The sequence below is a fragment of the Prunus avium genome, chromosome 7, assembly GCF_965620075.1.
Source record: "Prunus avium chromosome 7, drPruAviu1.hap1.1, whole genome shotgun sequence".
Lineage (NCBI taxonomy): Eukaryota > Viridiplantae > Streptophyta > Magnoliopsida > Rosales > Rosaceae > Prunus > Prunus avium.
Window position 1 is genome coordinate 27734233 of NC_142290.1, and position 19866 is coordinate 27754098.

The 19866-nt window shown below is 39.4% G+C and overlaps 1 long non-coding RNA gene across 2 annotated transcripts; it reads right to left on the bottom strand.

Moving 5' to 3' along the window:
- Positions 1–7130: 7130 nt before the first annotated feature.
- Positions 7131–9721, bottom strand: LOC110760323 (uncharacterized). Of its 2 annotated transcripts, XR_002527246.2 has the most exons (6): positions 9455–9721; positions 9098–9188; positions 8230–8298; positions 8080–8154; positions 7471–7538; positions 7131–7390 (listed from the first exon to the last, which is right to left on the bottom strand). It is a non-coding gene; the product is annotated as an uncharacterized LOC110760323 (long non-coding RNA). The 2 variants fall into 2 exon arrangements; XR_002527245.2 differs by lacking the exon at positions 9098–9188 and having other exon boundaries at positions 9455–9718.
- Between the last annotated feature and the right edge of the window lie 10145 nt (positions 9722–19866).

A 19866-nucleotide genomic window follows, 5' to 3' on the forward strand; every position in this document is an offset into this window, starting at 1 on the left:
GTAATATAAAACTATGTGATGATGGGAGAAAGTGATGGCAAAGCTTTAGTGTTTTGCATGATTAAAGTCACTTTATATATATATATATATATATATATATATATATATATGTAATGATTGGTATTATTAGACCCACCCACTCACGGCTTGAATTAGTTGGCCAACAGAAACTATCTTATGTATGTGTGTTAAAAAATCCTCGATTGTAAGAAATGTTCCTCAATGTAAAAATGTCAGAGTAGCCCGATTCAAGAAATGTTCAGAAGTTCCAACAAAAGTTTTCCTGCAAGTGGCGGAGTTTAAAGACAGGAAGGCATTAATATTGGGAAGATTTCCAAGACATCGGGTAGTTTGTGCCTAGAGCTCCGGAAGACATTGATATTGGGAAGATTTGTAGCCACCCTACTATCCTGATCTCATTTTACTGACCAACCATAGGGATTGATGATGGTTGGAAAATTCTCTTTAAATGCCTAGAGCTCCGGAAGACATTAACATCGGGAGGATTTTCAATGAAAGTTAGTTGAGGCCATTTAATGGCCAAACCCATGAGCTGAAGGAAGCTCTATAAATTGGTCGTCAGAAGAAGAGAAGTGGACCGCCAACTGAACACACAAAATCTATCTCTTTATCCTGTACTTTTCAATTCATAGTCTAGGATTTTATCTTTCAAGCTATTCAGATTATCCGAGTTCTTCGTTTTTCTAGTGTAAGCTTACTTTCTTGCAATTTAATTTTAATTGTCTTTACATTCGAATTTAATTCAAGTCTTTATCGCTTTAATCTATTTAATTGCATTTAGATTTTTGTCATTTCATTTCCTGCATTTACATTCACTACACTTATCACAAAAATCCTAAAAATAGTCGTACAAAGCTCAATCATCCTTGACCTCAAGGAAGAAAAAGAACCTAGACCAAGAGGAGGTTCCTTGCTTGGTCGATCAATCGTTTGATTAAGAAGTCAGAAGCGCAAACACACTCACACAATCATTCCATCCAAGCCATCAAGTGGTTTGGTGGTGGCACGCCTACGCATCTCAAGAGAAGAAGGACCAAAAACTCCTTCCATCGGCCTACCCGGCCGAAAAGAGGGAAACACGGTTTTAGTACTTGTTATTGTACTTTTGCTTTATTACTTTTTCTTTTTAAAATGTTTTAAGTTAGTATACGTGTTGCTTTTGTTACTTATTAATTAAGCAAGGTATATATGTGATGTGATGCTAAAAAAAGAAAAAGAAGCAAATATATAGACTGGGAGAGGGCGAGGGGTGGCTATTATCAATTGAGTTGAGTGGTAAAATTTGGAGATGGAGGCACTACTAAAAAAAGGCTCAAAAGGGACTGAGTCTCTCAGTCCCTGTTGCTTCCTTTAGGTACTGAAAACAATGCTTATTGTGGTATTAGGGACTGTTCCATATCAGTGTCTTTTAAAGGGGTCCTCTATTGTTAATATCACACGGATTGTAAATTTCCGTGACTTTTTCTTGCAACTTTTTCTTGCAATAGGTCCCACATTCCTAACAACCAAATACGCGTACATCTATTCTAGTACATCCGTGCGTAATATACTAACCTAGGTACTGATGCTTATCAGTCCCTTTAAAAATAGAAATACTTTATATTATTTTCATGCATTTATATTTATTTGATGTTTTATTATATTATTTCCAATCTATCCGTGCCTATAAAACATATATATATATATATATATATTTTTTTTTTTTTAAGTTTTAACATTAATAATCCATGTTCAATCCGTGCCTTTCAAGTATTCTTTTCTTTTTGTGGCAAAAATGTATTCATTGTTTTTTTCATTTTCAATTAATTTTATTGGGTTTTTCATATTGCAAAGTAGTCAAATGACCCTTCAATTGGAGTGATACCAAGGACAACTAAATGGAGGAGAATAAGGGTTGTCGAAAAGAGAGAAAGAGGATCGAATTATACATACTTTTCTCTATTCAAATATCTTTCAATTCATCTTGACATTCCAATAGATATAAGCTATGCATAAATCATAACAATTTCTAAATTCACTACTCATATAAAGCAAAAGTTAATTGAGATACAGCTTTATGATAGTTACAAAATTATACAAAAGTCAGCCCATACATACAGACTCCCTAATTTCAACAGATATATGTGCATATCCTACTCCAACCATGCCCAAATGCTAGCAAGTTCCAAAAGATAAATACCCATGAGCAACATATATACACAAAAGTACATCTAAATCTATGCCATATGTACCAACCAAGTTCCATCAAAACTATTAATCCTAGTATTTTAAACGTCCCCAACTATTTCCATCCAAACCAGAAAATTCAACAATTGTCAAACAAAAATTTCTACCCATTAGTGTTAAGTCATGGGTTGGGTAACTGAAAATCTCATGTACCTGGCACTGGCACTTGATTTTGAGCCACATAAGTCTCCTCCGTCAACATTGCATTTGAGGGAACAGTTGGTGGGGTGGTTTGAGGTTGCTTGTAGCCTGCTTGTCTTGACAAAAGCTGCATCAATGACTCTAGAGTCAATGATGCCATCTCTACTCGTGTACCTCCAACAATACCCGCAAAGGGATTGGCATTTCTCTCATTCAACTGAGCCTCAAATTCTTTGAACTTGTCCTCAACCCTTTTCTCCCTATGTTGCATTTATTGCTCCTTCATAGTTGTTTCCTCTTTCATTCTTTCCACCTCAACACGTGCGTGTTCAACAGTGATCCTTGCTTGTTCGGTAGCAACACATTGTTCCTCGCATTGAGTTCGCAATGATTGGACTTCACTAGAAATCCCTTGCTTCTTATTAAGTATCCCCGGAACATGTCTCCATCGAATTCCAACACCATATCCTCAAACTTGATTGTGTTTCGTAAGGCCAAATCGTTCTACATACAACTTATTTCAAACATCAGCTGTCACCTCACTCCCTTTGTTCGAGTTTCTCCAACTCATCCTATGCCAAAAACCCTAGCATCAAACATAAAGCTTGCATTGGATGCTAATGAGTAGTCACAAGAATTATTTGCGGATGTCCATTCACTTTTGCCTAATTTTTTTAATAAGCATTTTTACTACAATAGAGGTGGAAAGTCAAAGAAAACATGTGGCATTATTAACACAAAGGGAGCAAAACATATGTACAAAGACAAATCAGCTGGTATTCAGCCATGCAAACCATTCCAATACGCAAACAACAAACAAATAAACCCATTTTCCATTTCATTTATTCAGGCTACTCATCAGCAGCTTTGGTTTTTTGCTGCTTTTAGATATATATGTGTATGTATATCTAAAAGCTTATATGGTTAGTCCTCGAGTAAAATAAAGAGAAATAAAAATTCAACTAAGGCTCAAACTATTAAACAATTACTTTCCAAATATTAAGCTTGGAAACTGAACTCACAAATTCTTTTGCCGCTTCATCATTAATTGGCTTTGGAAATAGGATCCTTCTTAGTGTAAATAAGCCTGAAAAATGTGCACCGGTCCAGTACTTCATGAGGGTGACTAAGTTGCTGCATTACATACAATCCATACATTATACACAACATACATAAGTTGATATAATACTTTATTGAGGTCCATATTTCAACTAATGTTCTTGTAGTTTCTGCAGTGCTATATTTTTAACTTTACCATGGAGGACATGTTGCTTGTGTCCTAGATCTTAATGATATCCATGAAAAAATTAAATATTGAACACTGTAAACTATTGACCAACACTATTTCATAACATCTGCATCCCTATAAAGTTTCATGATAAACATATATTCAAAGTGCATATTAGTTAGTTTGGCTATAAAATATGAGCATTGAGAATAATAGAATCAATATATTTTGCGACCTGAAATTTTAATTCTACATCCTGTGCAAATACAAAGCTGGGTGACATTCAATCAACTTGACTCAATTAAATTTTAAATAAAACAATTTGTAATGTCAAGTTCCAGTAGAGAGAAAATTGAGATATAACAGAGACAGAACAATTGAATTATATTTGTGAAAAATTTAGAGAGAGAAAAGGCAAAACTGAACAAGAATTTGACAAACTTCTTAAATTTGAGACATTATTTCTTAAATACACGCATTTCATTAACATGTACTGTATTGCACACTTCTCGACTGCAGTTATGTCAATTCGAACCCTGGCATAGCAGACAAGCTCTACTAGAAAACACTAAATCTTTCTTTTAGTCAAGCATAGCAGAACATTTGAATTATATTTGTGAAAATTCAGAGAGAGAAACACAAGTTAAAAGAACCAAAAAGGCAAAACTGAACAAGAATTTGACAAACTTCTTAAATTTGAGTTATTATTTCTTAAATACACGCATTTCATTAACATGTACTGTATTGCACACTTCTCGACCGCAGTTATGTCAATTCGAACCCTGGCATAGCAGACAAGCTCTACTAGAAAACACTAAATCTTTCATTTAGTCAATCACTCACTGTATGCATAATGCAAATGATCACTATATAGAAGAACATAGGCTATGTGAATTAAGATAGTTGATTAGAGCAATGTGTTCATTCTCTTGTGACTAGGTTTGAATCCCATGTCCCTAATTAATTAGAGTAGTTTAGAACATGACATTTTAAAAATGTAAAACAAAAATAGAACAAATGCATTTAATTCATTTGAACAGTATAGTTGGCATAACAGTAGTATTCGATTACATTTAACACAGATTAAAGCACTTTGCTAGCGTCATATTGGAACCTAAATTCTTTGTACATGTACTATTCCTTTTTTTTTTTTTTTTCTTTTTTAGTCAAGTACATATTCTACTCCTATTATATCATATTTTGGGTTTTTTGACCCTGAAGGTATAACTTTTATCCAACCAAATTGAAATAGGAAATTACTCTCAGTTTATACAGAAAAATTATTAACTTTTCATGGGTTTTAAACATTATTTTTTCTTTATATGTTATATCTAACATCCATAGGACTCCAAGCTAACCTAATAACACCCCTAAATGCCAATATCTATGTACTCAATTCATTGTATACCGCTTCCCTTTACAATCTTTAGGATAAATCTCTTCAAAGATAATAGATTGTCTCACTCTTTCACTCAATCAATTGTCTCACTCTTTCACTCAATCTCCAAGATACAAAAAAACACTTACTTTGGGTTCCTGAGAGAAGCTTCAAGATGACCCACCCAAAACTACGGCTGCATGTCAAGTTTTCCGATGTCGATGTGGTGGGAGTCTGATGCAGCAGTTCAAAGCACCAATACAATCAACGGAAATTTGTATTTATTACCAAGGAATATTATAACTCAAATATGGAAACAAAATTAAAATTGTTTAATAACCATGTGTAGAAGATCAATCGAGCGATACTGTAACTCAAATCTGGAAACAAAACAACAAATCAATCAATTTTCCTAAATAATTATAATGATATGAAAAATAGAGGCCCCAAAAGCAAAACAAAAAACAGAAAACCTAAAATCAATCTCGTTTGATTTACCAAATTTAATTGAACAAACCACACATATTCAAAACCCAATATCCTAATGCTTGAATTCAACTATTATTTTCATCGACACTACACTACTACAAAAATCAAAATAGACGACGGTAATCCACCGTCGTGTATCCGGTTTTTCAACCGTCGTGAAATCGACCGACATCTTTTGATGCATAAAACCACGACGGTAAATTCCTGTCGTCTATTATTTGTAAAGACGACGCTTTTACTAAGAACCGTTGTCTATTAGATGTAAAGACGACGGTTATAAAAACTGTCGTTAATTATCTGTAAAGACGACGGTTCTTTGTAAAAACCGTCGTTAATTATCTGTAAAGATGACGATTCTTTGTAAAAACTGTCGTTGTTTCAAAGTAAAGATCCTTAATTATAGGAGTAAAGACGACGGTTTTTATTTAACCTGTCGTTGATTATTTGTAAAGACGACAATTTATCATAAAAACCGTGGTCTAATAAGTTCCAAAACTATTACATTTTAGTTCTTTTCTGTTTCCTATGATGTGATACAACAATTTTAACTAGAAAACCAACCATAATGCTTTATTATGAAATATATACACTCAAAAATTATTTCTTTCATAAAACTTGAAGATTCAATAATTATTACATAGTTGACCAATCTTTATTCTACAACAAACATACTTTATATATATATATATATATATATATATATATATATATATATATACATATATATATATATATACAGTTATTCTCTTATCCGGATGTCCGCACGTTATTATCGTGCGGATCCTATTGTAAACAGGCAAGAAAACAGAGAGGGGTAGTACAAAATACACTGCGTCCGCACGATAATAACGTCCGGATGTCCGCATAAGAGAATTTCTGTATATATATATATATATGTTCACCCGTTTTGATTTGTTTCCTGTGATGGTAGGGTAAAGTTCCCCATTAATCCAAAGACCATGGTTGGTCAATAAATTAACTTTCTTTGTGTGTCGAGCGTGCCACCGTTAGCAATTTTTCAATTCTAACAGACTTGAGAGTAAAAAAAACTTGCGCCCCAAGCTATTGACTTTGAACAAACGATTGTGAATTTGGGTGAGGAATATCTCCCAAGTAAGTTCTTTTCTATGCCTTAGACTGGTAAGGACTTCACAATTTTTCACAGTATAGAACTGGTAGTTCTAGCCAGAATGAATGACAACAGAGTGAACCGCTTTCAGGCAGAACTCCCCTTTACAAAGCTCAAAAAGGGAAAACTGACTATAAAAAGACAAAAAGAGGGCTGTGCTTCTATTTCTGTCTGGGTGTCTGTTCTGGGCTGGACTGGGTACGCTTGTGCATTCGATTGCCGCAAGCGTTAATAATGCACGCCATGATTGAGCTTTTGTAAAAGTTTGGACAATTATTTACGACGTGCTCTGCACGCCATAAAAGAGTTATTACGGCATTCAATGCATGCCATAAAAGAAGGTTTTTATTCCCATTTAAGGCGTGTTTTGCACGCCGTGTTTGACCTTTTTTTTAATAAAAAAAATTAATTAATTTCCTTCCTACTCTTGTTTCATAGTAACAAAATACTTCTATGTTTTATTACCCTGGAAAAAAAAACAATGGTATTGCAACCAAACTTAAAAAGAAAACCAATCATGATCAATTCCAAATACAAACTCTTTATAGTATAAAAGAAACACATAAAAGTGTTGCCAAACCTACAAATAACTTGTTCACAAAACCTACAATTAACTTGTTCACAATCTCTCCAACCCATTCACTCATGAATATAATAACAAAAATCAATCTCTAACATATCAAACCACATCTAACCTATGCTCAAACTATGCAGCAGGGCTACCATCAGCTGGTTGTCCAATTATCCAGTCATGTTTTTGTTGTTGCTTCCAAATATCCTGTCAGCAACAGAACCATAAACTCCAATTTTTCAGGTATTATGATCAAGTAGGTAGTTGTGTGTGTAAATTAAGTTTACCTTGACATTCATCAATTGAACCACCACCTAATGTCTTGACATGAGCTTTTAGAAAACTGTTGTTGCTCCTGCACCACCAGAGAAACTAACGCAATTTCAGCTACTGTGTATTAAACTTTGAACTCAGAATTAAACACCCTAAACTCAATAAAAATCTACCAAATTACATGCATCCTGAAGCTGATTAAATAAACTTTAAAACCATATAAAATTTGACAGAAATGGTGCTCTAATTTATAAGATAAGGCAGTCCAAATAAGTGTTTCAAAACTGAAACTGCAGCCCCTGTTTTTGACAGATTTTGCAGTCATGCTTACCAAACTCAGGTATCAAACTTCAACCAAATTACAATCCTGGATATGTATAGTTTAAAACCAAGTACTTATACCTCAAAACTAACCCACAACCTGTGCAAAATTAACAGTCAACATGGGTAACTGAAACTTAACAACTTCTGCCCCAAAAGAGTTCTGAACAATCTTAAAAACAAGTATATAATCTCACATGAATAATTAACATAAATCTTGTATTGGGTCTGTCAATCTGTCAATCCCTTTTTGTAATAGAGGGTTATAACTTATGCTGTATTAGGAAGAAAGTAAATCAAACCTCTAGCTAGTCTTCTGAATAGAAACTTCAAAGGCTCTTCCACTCCAATACCATCCCAATTGGATAGCTTCCCTTCTATTTCAAACGCAAATTAGTCAATTCAATGCCTATACCAAAAGAAGGGGCAAATTAATCACTTAAAATATATACCTGATGCTCAGGGACTAAACTGTCATAGGGAACATCTATCCGGCTCTGTAGTCTGAGCAGGCATTCCTCCTGACAAAATCAAGGCAAACAAAAGAGCAAACAATCATACCATGTACATGTAACAAAAGCATATGTTTTGTGGGCTATAGTTCTAGGAAAGCATTTATATAGAGACCATTGGAAACTAAAGTAATAAAGCTGTACTGGATCTTCGAAAACTCCTACAATTGTTTATAGTAGATAACTTCCAGTGACATTGTCACGATGTTGGCCTATACAACTAAGTCGCAGAGCACAATCCAATCAGTCTACAATTATAACTTCATGACCCTCCAAAAGTTCTCTAGGGCCATATCAACTTCTAAAAAATCAGTATTTTCAAAGAAGATCTTGTATGACCATAAGCAGCACAAAAACCAGATTTAAACTCCTCAAAATTAAACCACAATTCATAATCATTTCTATCACCTGAAACTAGTTTTCACAGCTTTCTTGAACCCCTCAATCCTTCCCCTCTTACCACAGACCAAAACTTAAAACCAAACCTAAAGTAAAAAAAGCAGAGAGTAGAAAGGTATAAATTTAGCATATAAACTCAAGGTTATTAAAAGATCAAGACGACATTTGATTTTACCAACGCTGATGCCAAAATTTTTAAGCAACTGAAAGGAATGGATAAAGCAGCAGCACAACTTTTCCTAGATAAATCGCCAATCAATACAGAAGCTGGGTTAATTAAAATAACTATACATTCATCTCAAGAACAGAGAAGTCCTGATACTATTTTATATTTTCATGACAGCCTCACATCTCTTTCCACCCCCAGTCAAAGTAAAATACTAGTGTAATCAGATTAGCCTAAACTGACCAGGTATTTCAAATAGCAAAGAGCCCTAAAAGTTCATGCAGAAACTCCCCAAAAAAACATAGAAATCTGGTTAAATTTATACAGCAACTCCCTGCATAAAGAAGTCCAAGTGTGAGAAACAAACAGAATGTATCGAAGGCGTTGATAAAATCAGAAACTGGAAGTGTTACATTCAGGAAATTTTGGTATTCAAGTACATCACATTGGAGAAAGAACAAGAATTCCCTTTACGAATACAATTCATTAACCACAAACCAAGGACTCATACAATTCCTAACTAAAGAAACATAACTAAATTGAAAGAACGTTTTGATAAAATCTGGAAAATAAAAGAGCGATAGAGAGAGGTAGGGTTACCTTGAGATTACAGTCGTGAAAGGGTTTGGGAAGCAAGAGGATTTCTAGATGAGAAAGAATGATAGATGGTTTGGAGTTGGAGAGAATCGCAGGGATTTGGGGTTAGATAGAGCCAGAGAGGGTTTTTGGTTAGAGAGAGAGAGAGAGAGAGAGAGAGTAAAATTTAGGGAAGAAGAAAAGAATGCTACTCGGAAAAATTTGAGGGGAGAGTATTCTGAAATAAGAAAATTCTAAGGGGGTAAAACGAAGAGTTTTCGAGGGCAACAAAAATTAAATGAGGGGCCTTTCACGGCGTGCACAATATGGTCTTCTTTCACGGCATGCATGTTTTGCACGCCATCAATGTGGTCTTCTTTTGATGGCCGCACGCCATTAATACCCAAAAATTAAGGCACGCAACAAAAGCACGCCGTAAAAGAGGAAGGGGAAATCACATTTACGGCACGAAAAAATTGCACGCCATAAAAAGTAGTTTTTTACGGCGCGCAAACTATGCACGCTGTAAATACCCAGTTTTCTTTTAGTGATGGATAGTTTACAATTACTGCAGAAGCAAGATATGGTGATTGGCTTACCAGAAATTACATCTAAGAAAGGAGTATATGAAGGATGTGTTTTGGGCAAGCAATGCAGAGAAGTTTTTCCAAAAGAAACCACTACTAGAGCATCTACTCCTCTCGAGTTGATACATAGTGATGTTTGTGGTCCAATGCAAACAACTAAAAAGGCAGGAAACTGTTATTTTCTCACATTCATAGATGACTGCACAAGGATGTGCTGGGTCTATTTCTTGAGGTATAAGTCAGATGTTTTCCGTGTCTTTAAGAAGTTCAAGGCCACAGTTGAACTGCAAAGTGGATATAAGGTGAAGAAGCTAAGAAGTGATAGGGGAGGAGAGTACACCTCTAATGAGTTCAATGGATTCTGTGATGAAATGGGAATGGGGAGGCAACTTACAATGGCATACTCACCACAGCAGAATGGTGTGGCTTAGAGGAAAAACAGGACTATAGTGGAGATGGCTAAGTGCATGATGTTTGAAAAGAGCATGCCACTTGATTTTTGGGCTGAAGCTGTAAATACAGTAGTGTACATTCTGAACAGATGTCCAACTAAAGCTTTGGACAAGAAGACACCATTTGAGGCTTATACTGGAAGAAGGCCAGGAATCAAGCACTTAAGAATATTTGGTTCCTTGTGCTATGCACATGTTCCAAATCAACAGAGACAGAAGCTGGATTTGACAAGCAAAAGGTATGTATTTCTAGGATATGGCAGCTGTGAGCAAGGGTACAGGCTGTATAATATTGCTACTGGAAGTGTGATTATTTCAAGAGATGTGGTATTCAATGAAGATGCAAGTTGGGATTGGAATGCACAAAAGGAATGCAGTATTGCAATTCCTCTAACTAATATGTTATCTGAGAAAGAGAAAGAAACTGATGATACAAATCTGACTCAAGCAGAGGTCTCAGAAGAAGAATAGATTGAGGTTATTTCAGGTCCACAAGATGTAGATCATACACCTCTGAAATATAAGAGTATTGCAGAAGTGTATGAAAGGTGTAATATATGCATTGTTGAGCCAGAAACCTTTGAAGAAGCTATCAAGGATGCAGCATGGCAAAAGGCAATGGAAACTGAACTTGAGATGATTGAAAAGAACAATACTTGGGAGCTGGTTAATAGACCATCTCATAAGCTGGTAATTGGAGTCAAATGGGTTTATAAAACTAAGTTAAATCTTGATGGCTCAGTTTAGAAGAACAAAGCAAGGCTTGTTGCAAAAGGATACTCTCAAAAGCCTGGAATCGATTTTAATGAGACATTTGCAGCTGTTGCTAGGCTTGATACAGTTAGAACTTTGATTGCCTTGGCTACACAGAGAGGTTGGAAGCTGTTTCAACTGGATGTGAAGTCAGCATTTCTGAATGGGGTATTGCATGAGGAAGTATATGTTGATCAACCACCTGGATTTGTGATTAAAAACAAAGAAGATGGAGTTTACAGACTCAAGAAGGCTCTGTTGTTTATGCCTAATAAATCACGGCCATGAACTGGCCGAAGGAGCCCATTTTCTCGGCCCTAGCATTTGCTTGTAAAACTGAAACGCAGCGTTTCGCCAAGATGTTGGGCCTTCCTGAAAACAAAAGAAAAACGCTAAGGCATGATCATCTCAGCCTCGATCGTCGGCCGAGGCCGAGGCCAAACAAAATCACGACCAAAGGCATTAAAGTCGAATCATCACGTGACAACAGGGTCCTATGCTTCATTTAATGAAGTATTGCCTCTGTTTATTGCAGCAAACCCACTGCCCACGAGTAAACATTTAATGCACGAGAGAAGGTGGGAAGTGACTGAAGTCAGGGATTGGCGACAGAAAGCAGAGCGATTAGATGCAAACATTCTCACAAGGATTCTTACAGCTTGAGAGATTAGGTTACCAACTATCAGAGCAATAAATGCGTCTCTATGGCCAGAAGCTCAGAACCCACGATCAGGGCAGCGGCCGAGATTCACCAGGATTTATGGGGTCACAGCACCATACTTCACGATCCCAAATGTCGATTAGACTACCCATTTGTTCTAATCAGGCTCCACCATGCGGATTTTCAACCTCGAAGTACTCCTCCAAGAACTCTTCCTATAAATACGAGGCTCAAGCTACATTCAACGGGTTCAAACACCAAACCAAAGCCTCCCACGGAGCAACTTATTTTTTCTTGTAATACACTTTCAATATCTTTACTTGCTTTCCTAGGAGTAGTGTTAGACTGTAAGGAAAATCAATTCATTAATATATCATATCATACGATTTTCAAGGCGCCGGAGCACCATCTCTGTTATTCGCTCATTCACCCTATATATCATACGACCGTCGCTCGTCGAGCCACGCGCCGGAGCACCGGCCAAAACCCACCACCAACACCATCACTAAACGGCCTTGTAGTTCAGGCCGTGAACCTAACAGCCGAGATCAGTTCCTCTCTCGGCTACAATCGTTTGATTAGGAGACGAGTTCAAACAGGCGCACCACTTAACCATTTTCATACACATCAACCATCTCGACACACGGTAGACCGTGCTGGCACGCCCGCGCACAACCGCACCGCATCCAAAAGCAGGAAGTCGCGTGTCAACGCATATCCCCTCGGCCCGGAACTCCAGGCCGTGAGATTTGCGCGGCAGACACTTTTGGCACGCCCGGTGGGACACTTGTCAAAAACTTATGGTGGAAACTAGGGCACATGCAAAGCTCAAAGACAAAGCAGTCGAAATGACTTCTGAGATTCCTGAGTCCACCTCACCAATCACAATTACCGAGACCGAACATACGGTCGGGATCTCGGCCAGCGTTCCAGTAACGACGGATCGCACGGCCGAGTCCATGCAGGAACAAGCAGTGGTGGAGGATCTGATGTCCAAGCAGGCCTACAGGATAGAAACATCCTTTATGGCCGCAATGGACAGATTCTCCTCAGAGCTGCAGACGCTTTTTCAGGAGAGGATGCCGGCAACCTCGCCCGCAACACCTCCTAGAGCCGGACAGAGAAGCCAAGAGCGCGAAAGGGTCGAGCCTTACGGCGAAAGCAGTAGCCTCGGCGTCTCTGGCCGCACCCAAGCATCAGGTCACGACCAGCATTCTCTGCCGCCAACAAACAGCTGGGGGCAGTCCCAGCCCACGTGGGCGAGTCCCGGACCAGCCTACCCGGCAGAGACAGCGCACGGACCGCTCCACGCTTTGGCCGTATCACTAGGGCAAAGTAGCCTAGCGCATCCCACGATCCACCCGCTCGGCCCAGTTCATACTGCGGCCGTCCACACTCATCCTAGCCCAAGCAACGCGACCGCTGTATCATCACAACAGTACGGTCAAAGCAATCCGACCGTCTCACCACCATTGCAAGCATCGTCGTTTCCGTTGGGCTCTCACCTTCACTACGGGTCGGCCATTCCAACGTCAGCGCATGCGCACCTTGGCCAAACCCACGGTGCTCATCTGGCGTCAACCAGCTAGGTCATCCCGGCCGAGCCCCTTGTTCAAGTGGCCCAGCAGATAAGGCCACAGAATGAGGTGCAACAGGTCACGCGGCCATATGCGGCCCAGTAGGAGGCGCCACCTCAAGGGATCCGGTTCGAAGATGTCCGGCGGATGATCGAAGACGGCCTAGCTCCGCCAGAAATCGACCGGACCCCTCTTCCTCGGAACTATCGATTGCCAGAATTCATCCTATTTTCCGGGGATGGGCAGACCTCCTCAATTGAACACATAGGCCGTTTCACGGCCCAGTGTGGAGAGGCCGATTCGGACGCCCAGAAGCTCCGTCTATTTGTTCATTCTTTGACCGGCGCAGCGTTCTCATGGTTCATAAACCTTCCGCCGAACTCAATAAGGGATTGGTCTGATATGGAAAGGGTATTCCACGAACATTTCTATCAGACCAACCGAGAAATAAAGGTCGCCGAGCTGGCAAGGATGAGCCAGGCGTCGGACGAATCACCTCGTGATTACCTACAACGATTCAAAACATGTAGGAATTGGTGCCGCACGAGCCTGCCAGAGAGGGAGTTCGTCAAGATGGCCGAGGAAGGATTGGAATTCGAGTACCGGAAGAAATTCCAGGGAATCGAATTCCGGGACATGCATGACTTGACCAACAAGGTGGACAGGTATGCGTCCTTGTTGAAAGAAGAGATGCAGAAGAAGACGGCCTCAAAAGGGACCTACTACAGGAATCCCATCATCAGCTATGCCGAAGCAGACGGCTCCGCGGAGGCCGAGGGCGATGAGGTAGAGATGAGTTCGGCCGAAGTCAGCATAGACAAACCCTTCGTTTGCAAAGGGCTTGTTAAAACTGATAATAGCCGCACAAAAATCCCCGACGCCAAGTTCGCGACGCAGGAAACGAAGGCCTACACTTTTGACTTAACAAGGGCCGAAGCTATCTTCGACCTGCTATTGGCCGAGAAAAAGGTCAAATTGTCTTTCGGCCATAAAATTCCGAAACCCGAAGACCTCAAAGTGAAAACGTTTTGCAAGTACCACAGTTCTTGGTCTCACAACACCAACAACTGCGTTGTCTTGCGAGACGTTATCCAGAAATTAATAGACGAAAAGAAGCTCCAGTTTCCGGAGAAGGCGGCCATGCAGGTTGACTCCAAGCCATTCCCTCCACCTGTCGTCAACATGGTCGACGCCCAACTCCCAGCTGGGTATAGGGAAGTTCGTCGGTTGGTGAGAGGAAAGGAGCCATTGGCCGAATTAGAGCCGTCCCTTTGCGAACGATGCAAGTATGAGATCGGTCAGCTCAGGCAGCAGGAGAACAAGAGGAAGGCCGTCGAGCCATCTCAAACGACCATAAAGAGATTCGGTGGTCAGTACGACCGACGGCCGGCCAGCAAAGCCGTTTTCAGCCGACTGGGGCCACAAACCCCCAGCACCTCGGTGGGCCACAAAGAAGAGGCCGCCCTTAGGCCAATGAAAACTTTCAAGCTGCCGGTCATAAAGGATGATCGTTGGTACCATGTACGGCCTGGGGGCAGGGCCGAACCACTAACGAAAACCCAGCTGAGGAGAATGCAGAGACAGGTTCAGCAGGCCAGAATACAAATGACCGAGGCCGAAGGATCCAAGCGCCAAAAGAAGGTGGCGACTGCAGACGGGCCATCATCCATGCCAGTTGTTCCCCCGACGGCGAAAACAGCCAGCACCAAGCCTCTGAGGACGTGGCGCCCTAGGCAGGACGAGAGTCCCCATGGATCATCGGCCATTTCAGTTCAGCCAAAGGCCGCGGTCATGAAGAAGACAGACGAGGGTATCGTCGACATCTACCGCGGGAGGGACCCCCCTTTTTCAGAGAATTCCATAAAGACCACTCGGCCATGGACCTGTATGGCATGACCCCTGAGAGCCGTGAAATCGTGGAATTGGCCCTCAAAAACACAAAGGCAGAAGCGCTCCTCGTCACCAGCAGTTCTGACTCGGCCATTAAGGCCGTATACCAGGCGAACAGGGAAGCCAGAGCGAGAGATCTGCCAAGTTACCAGCCCGACCTCGGCGGATCAGAGGCTAAAGTCCCCTTCAGCAAGGGCGATTTGGAGTATCTCCGCCAGTATTTTTCTGTGACTCCGGCGGACACAGTCTTTGGCCTGACGACCGAGGAAAAGACCCGGGTAAGCCGCCTGGACGATTACTTAACGGTCAGGGACACATTGGCAAAGGCTAGACGAGCCCTCGAGGAGGAGGTCGAGGCCTCAGACCCCCCTGAGATCAAAATATCCACAGCCGATCTCCCGGGGACCGCAAGGCCTACGATCGAGGGTTTCGGTGATCCTTTCTTCGGGCATGAGGCCGAAGACTGATCGGTTCATAATTGTATATCATTTTGTACCCTTCTAGCTTATGATTTGGTTATGTTTTTGAGTTAAACTTGTGCTTTTAATCCTTTTTGTGTTTATCTTTCAGTTCATTGAGCTTTAGGTAATAATGATGGCTTTAGAGAGCATAATTCATGCAATTCAAGCACTAACAATTCTAATAACTCCCACCTTGTAAATAATGTCTAAAATTGAGTTTTTATTGTTAAAACTTTTGAGTCATGTGCATGAGTCATTTCTCTTCAGAAAATGTTCGGAAAGATTGTTTTGAGTTTTTATTTATTTATTTTTATTTTTATTTTTGTAATTATTTTTGTTTTTGTGTTTCTTTTATTTTGCTTAAGGACTAACAATTCTAATAAGTTTTCTAACCACTTTGTTTTGTAGAGTTAGTAAAACGTTTGTGGGTATCGTATCTGTTAAACCCTCAGGAGACACAACTCCTCCTACTAGGGATGCCTAGAGGTTTAAAGGCTTGTTGCATACGCTCTATGCAATCGAGTTACCTACGAAAGTGGTCTAGTTAAACTTCTTGTTTTGTTTTTATCTTTGTTTTTCTTGTTGTTTTGCTCGAGGACTAGCAAAATCTAGGTTTGGGGGTATTTGATCGGTTCATAATTGTATATCATTTTGTACCCTTCTAGCTTATGATTTGGTTATGTTATTGAGTTAAACTTGTGCTTTTAATCCATTTTCTGTTTTGATAAGTCCATAATTTCATACACTTGCATGCCTTCTTTACTTAGTGATTTTGCTTAGTTTCTCTTTATTTTGAGTCACTTACCTCCCTTTGTGTGTTTTGTAGGCCAAAAGAGCAAGAGAGCATAATTCATGCAATTCAAGCATGTTAAGGCCTGATTTGGATGAAGGGAAGAAGAGCTTAAAGATAAACTCATTTTGGCTATAGCCCCCTGCCAGTCCAGTTTCGTAGGTCATATTGCAAGCTTTGTTTCAGCAACCTACACAGCTCGGATGAGGCAGCATTCTTCATGAAAGTTGTTCCAATGGGTGTGTACTATAACATATCCAAAATTCAGCCCCATTGGATAAATATGAAGTCTGTTACCTAGCAAACACAGAGCCATGCTCAGGATGGATTTTATCAGCGCGCAAAATGAGTTAGCAATTTGTTTTGGCCTTAACTTCCTCCTCCGACCTTGGATTGGCCCAAATGATATCTGGCTGGAAAGAAGACATTCTGAACTTCAAGTTGGAGTGCTTAAAGTCTTAATTTGCTTAAGAGAAGCCCAAGTTGTAAGCCCTTGAAGTTGCTGGTCATGCTGCCTCAGCATGTGCTGGTTGGATGCTTGGTCATGGTGAGCTAGGAATGAGCTATCATTTCTGGTTGGAAGCTTGGTCATGGTGATATGAAGATGAGCTAGGGCTGCTGGTGGGATCTATTGGTGAAGTGCATCAACCAATTCAAGATTTTCTAATACAAGTGCATCACCCAATTTAGATTTTCTAATACAAGTGCATCAACCATTTCAGATTTTATAAAACAAGAGTGTTGTATGCATTAGCCATATTGAAGTCAGATTTTCACTTCCCCTAGGCCTATAAATAGGGAAGTTCTCTAAGCTTGTAAACACACCCCAAGGGGGGGAGCTCTCAAACACTTCTCTAGAGCTCCCTTCCCTTCTCTCCCTCAAATCCTCTTAGTTTCATTTTCTAGTTTTCAATTGTAGTAATGAAATATTTGTGCTGAAATTTTCCTTAAGTTTTTCTTAGTTCCACTTTACTTTTCATTATGTAAATTCTTTTCTTTAGTTTCAAGTTTGATTAGTTTCCAAGTTTCAATTATGGTTCATGTTCTTATTCATTATGCTTATAAGTTAATATGCTAGTTTGAATGATTGATCACCATTTAGGCTTGCATGTTAGCTATCTTGGTTTGAATTAAGAGTATACACCATGCTTTAATTCGAATTGAACTATGAATAGGAAGAGTATGTATGGACATTCGACAACAGGGATTAGATACATACTTGGTTGTTTAAATTGTTCTTCAATGCTTAATGGGTTCCTAATGCTTAATTTTAGGTTAGACAACAAATGATCAAATTAGGGAATTAGGAACACAAGGTTATGACCAAACACCATGGCTTAATCATACTTTAGTTAGAATCAATCAGTTAATCTAATTGAACTTGGGAACTTATCTGCTTGAGTTAGTTATTTCTTTCTTCCTTGTTTTATTTATTTCCTTTCTTTTTCATTTCTGTTTTGTGTAGGGAAACTAAATTGGATCATTCAATCACCAATCCCTGTGGAATCGACCTCGCACTTACATACGCTAAACTACCAATGGTTCGTGCACTTGCGATTATCACAAGTTGAGGATGCAGCTGAATCAATTTTGGTGCAGCTGTATCTACGCAACAACCCTATGTGCATTGTATACAATATTATCGTAATGAGAACATACTTCTCCGTGGACGTAGCCCATTATTCGGGTGAACCACGTACATTTGTCTTCTGTATGCATGTCCATTTATCTACCGAATGCTCTTACGTACTGAGGGTCTTCACCTTCAACATCCACCTCATCTCTAAGTTGGCCTACTTACTACCTGTCTAGTTTTAGTGCCAACAGTTTGGCGCCGTCTGTGGAAAACGATACAACACTATGCACTTTTAGAACTTGTTTGTTAACTATCTTGGTTTGAATTAAGAGTATACACCATGCTTTAATTTGAATTGAACTATGAATAGGAAGAGTATGTATGGACATTCGACAACAGGGATTAGATACATACTTGGTTGTTTAAAATGTTCTTCTATGCTTAATGGGTTCCTAATGCTTAATTTTAGGTTAGACAACAAATGATCAAATTAGGGAATTAGGAACACAAGGTTATGACCACACACCATGGCTTAATCATACTTTAGCTAGAATCAATCTTTGAATCTGAATTAGACTTGTTACTTGAATCTTTATAACCCAGAATTGAATTGTTATGGTGAATCGAATGCCCTAGTCTCCAAACCTGTGTTTTAACCTTCAAAACCACCCTTTGTTACTTTTGTTTACTTGCTTTCCGTTGCAATTTCAGTTTGTTCATTTCTTTCTATAATCACAAGCATTCTCACTTCAAAGTTCATTTTAATCTTGCTGCATTTGTTTTCAAACTCACTCTTGCTTTAAATTCTGTTTTAAATTTAACTTCCTAACTTCATGAATTTGGTAATCTAAAGTACATAACTAATTTGAACTTCTCAGTCTTCGTGGGTACGACCTCGTACTTGTCTTGCTATACTACTAATTGCCCCGTACAATTGCGAGTTAACATATTATTAACAACAAAATTTTGGCGCCGTTGCCGGGGACTGAACTAAAGTTCTTCCCTGGTTATGTGCCCAAGGTTACCCTATTCTTTTTAGTGTTTCTAATTAATCTAATTTTCTGTTTCAGGTAGTTTATGTCTAAAAAGCCATTATTTGAACAAGTGAGGTCTTCGTTCCAACGTTCTAGATCTTTGAACGCAGGACCATCATTGCAACCTAGACAAGTGACCTCTGAAATTCAGAATCGTCTAGAAAGGGAGTTGTCAACTGCAAAAGAGCAAGCTCTTGCTACATTTACAAGTCTTGCTCTCCACACTGAACTTCCTGGTTCTTCACTTTCAAATTCGGAAGCAAGTTCAGACCAAGAAGAAGAAGAAATGATGGCTGGCATTGAGTTCATGGGAGAACTTGATATCCCAACAATTCCAGCATCTCCTTCATGCATTTCGCTGCCCACTGTAGCTCGAAACTATGAGCTTAAATCTTCTCATCTTAATATGTTGCCTTCCTTTTATGGTTTACCTAATGAAGATCCATTAACTCATATAAAGGATATTTTTAATGTTGTGAGTTCTTTTCCCTTGACAGGTGTGACAGAAGATCAACTTCGAATGAGAGTGTTTCCATACACTTTAAAGGATAAGGCGAAGTATTGGTTGAATTCTTTGAAGCCTGGTTCACTCACTACATGGTCTGCCATTCAAAAGAAGTTCCTGGAAAAATACTTCTCCACGCAAAAGACCGAC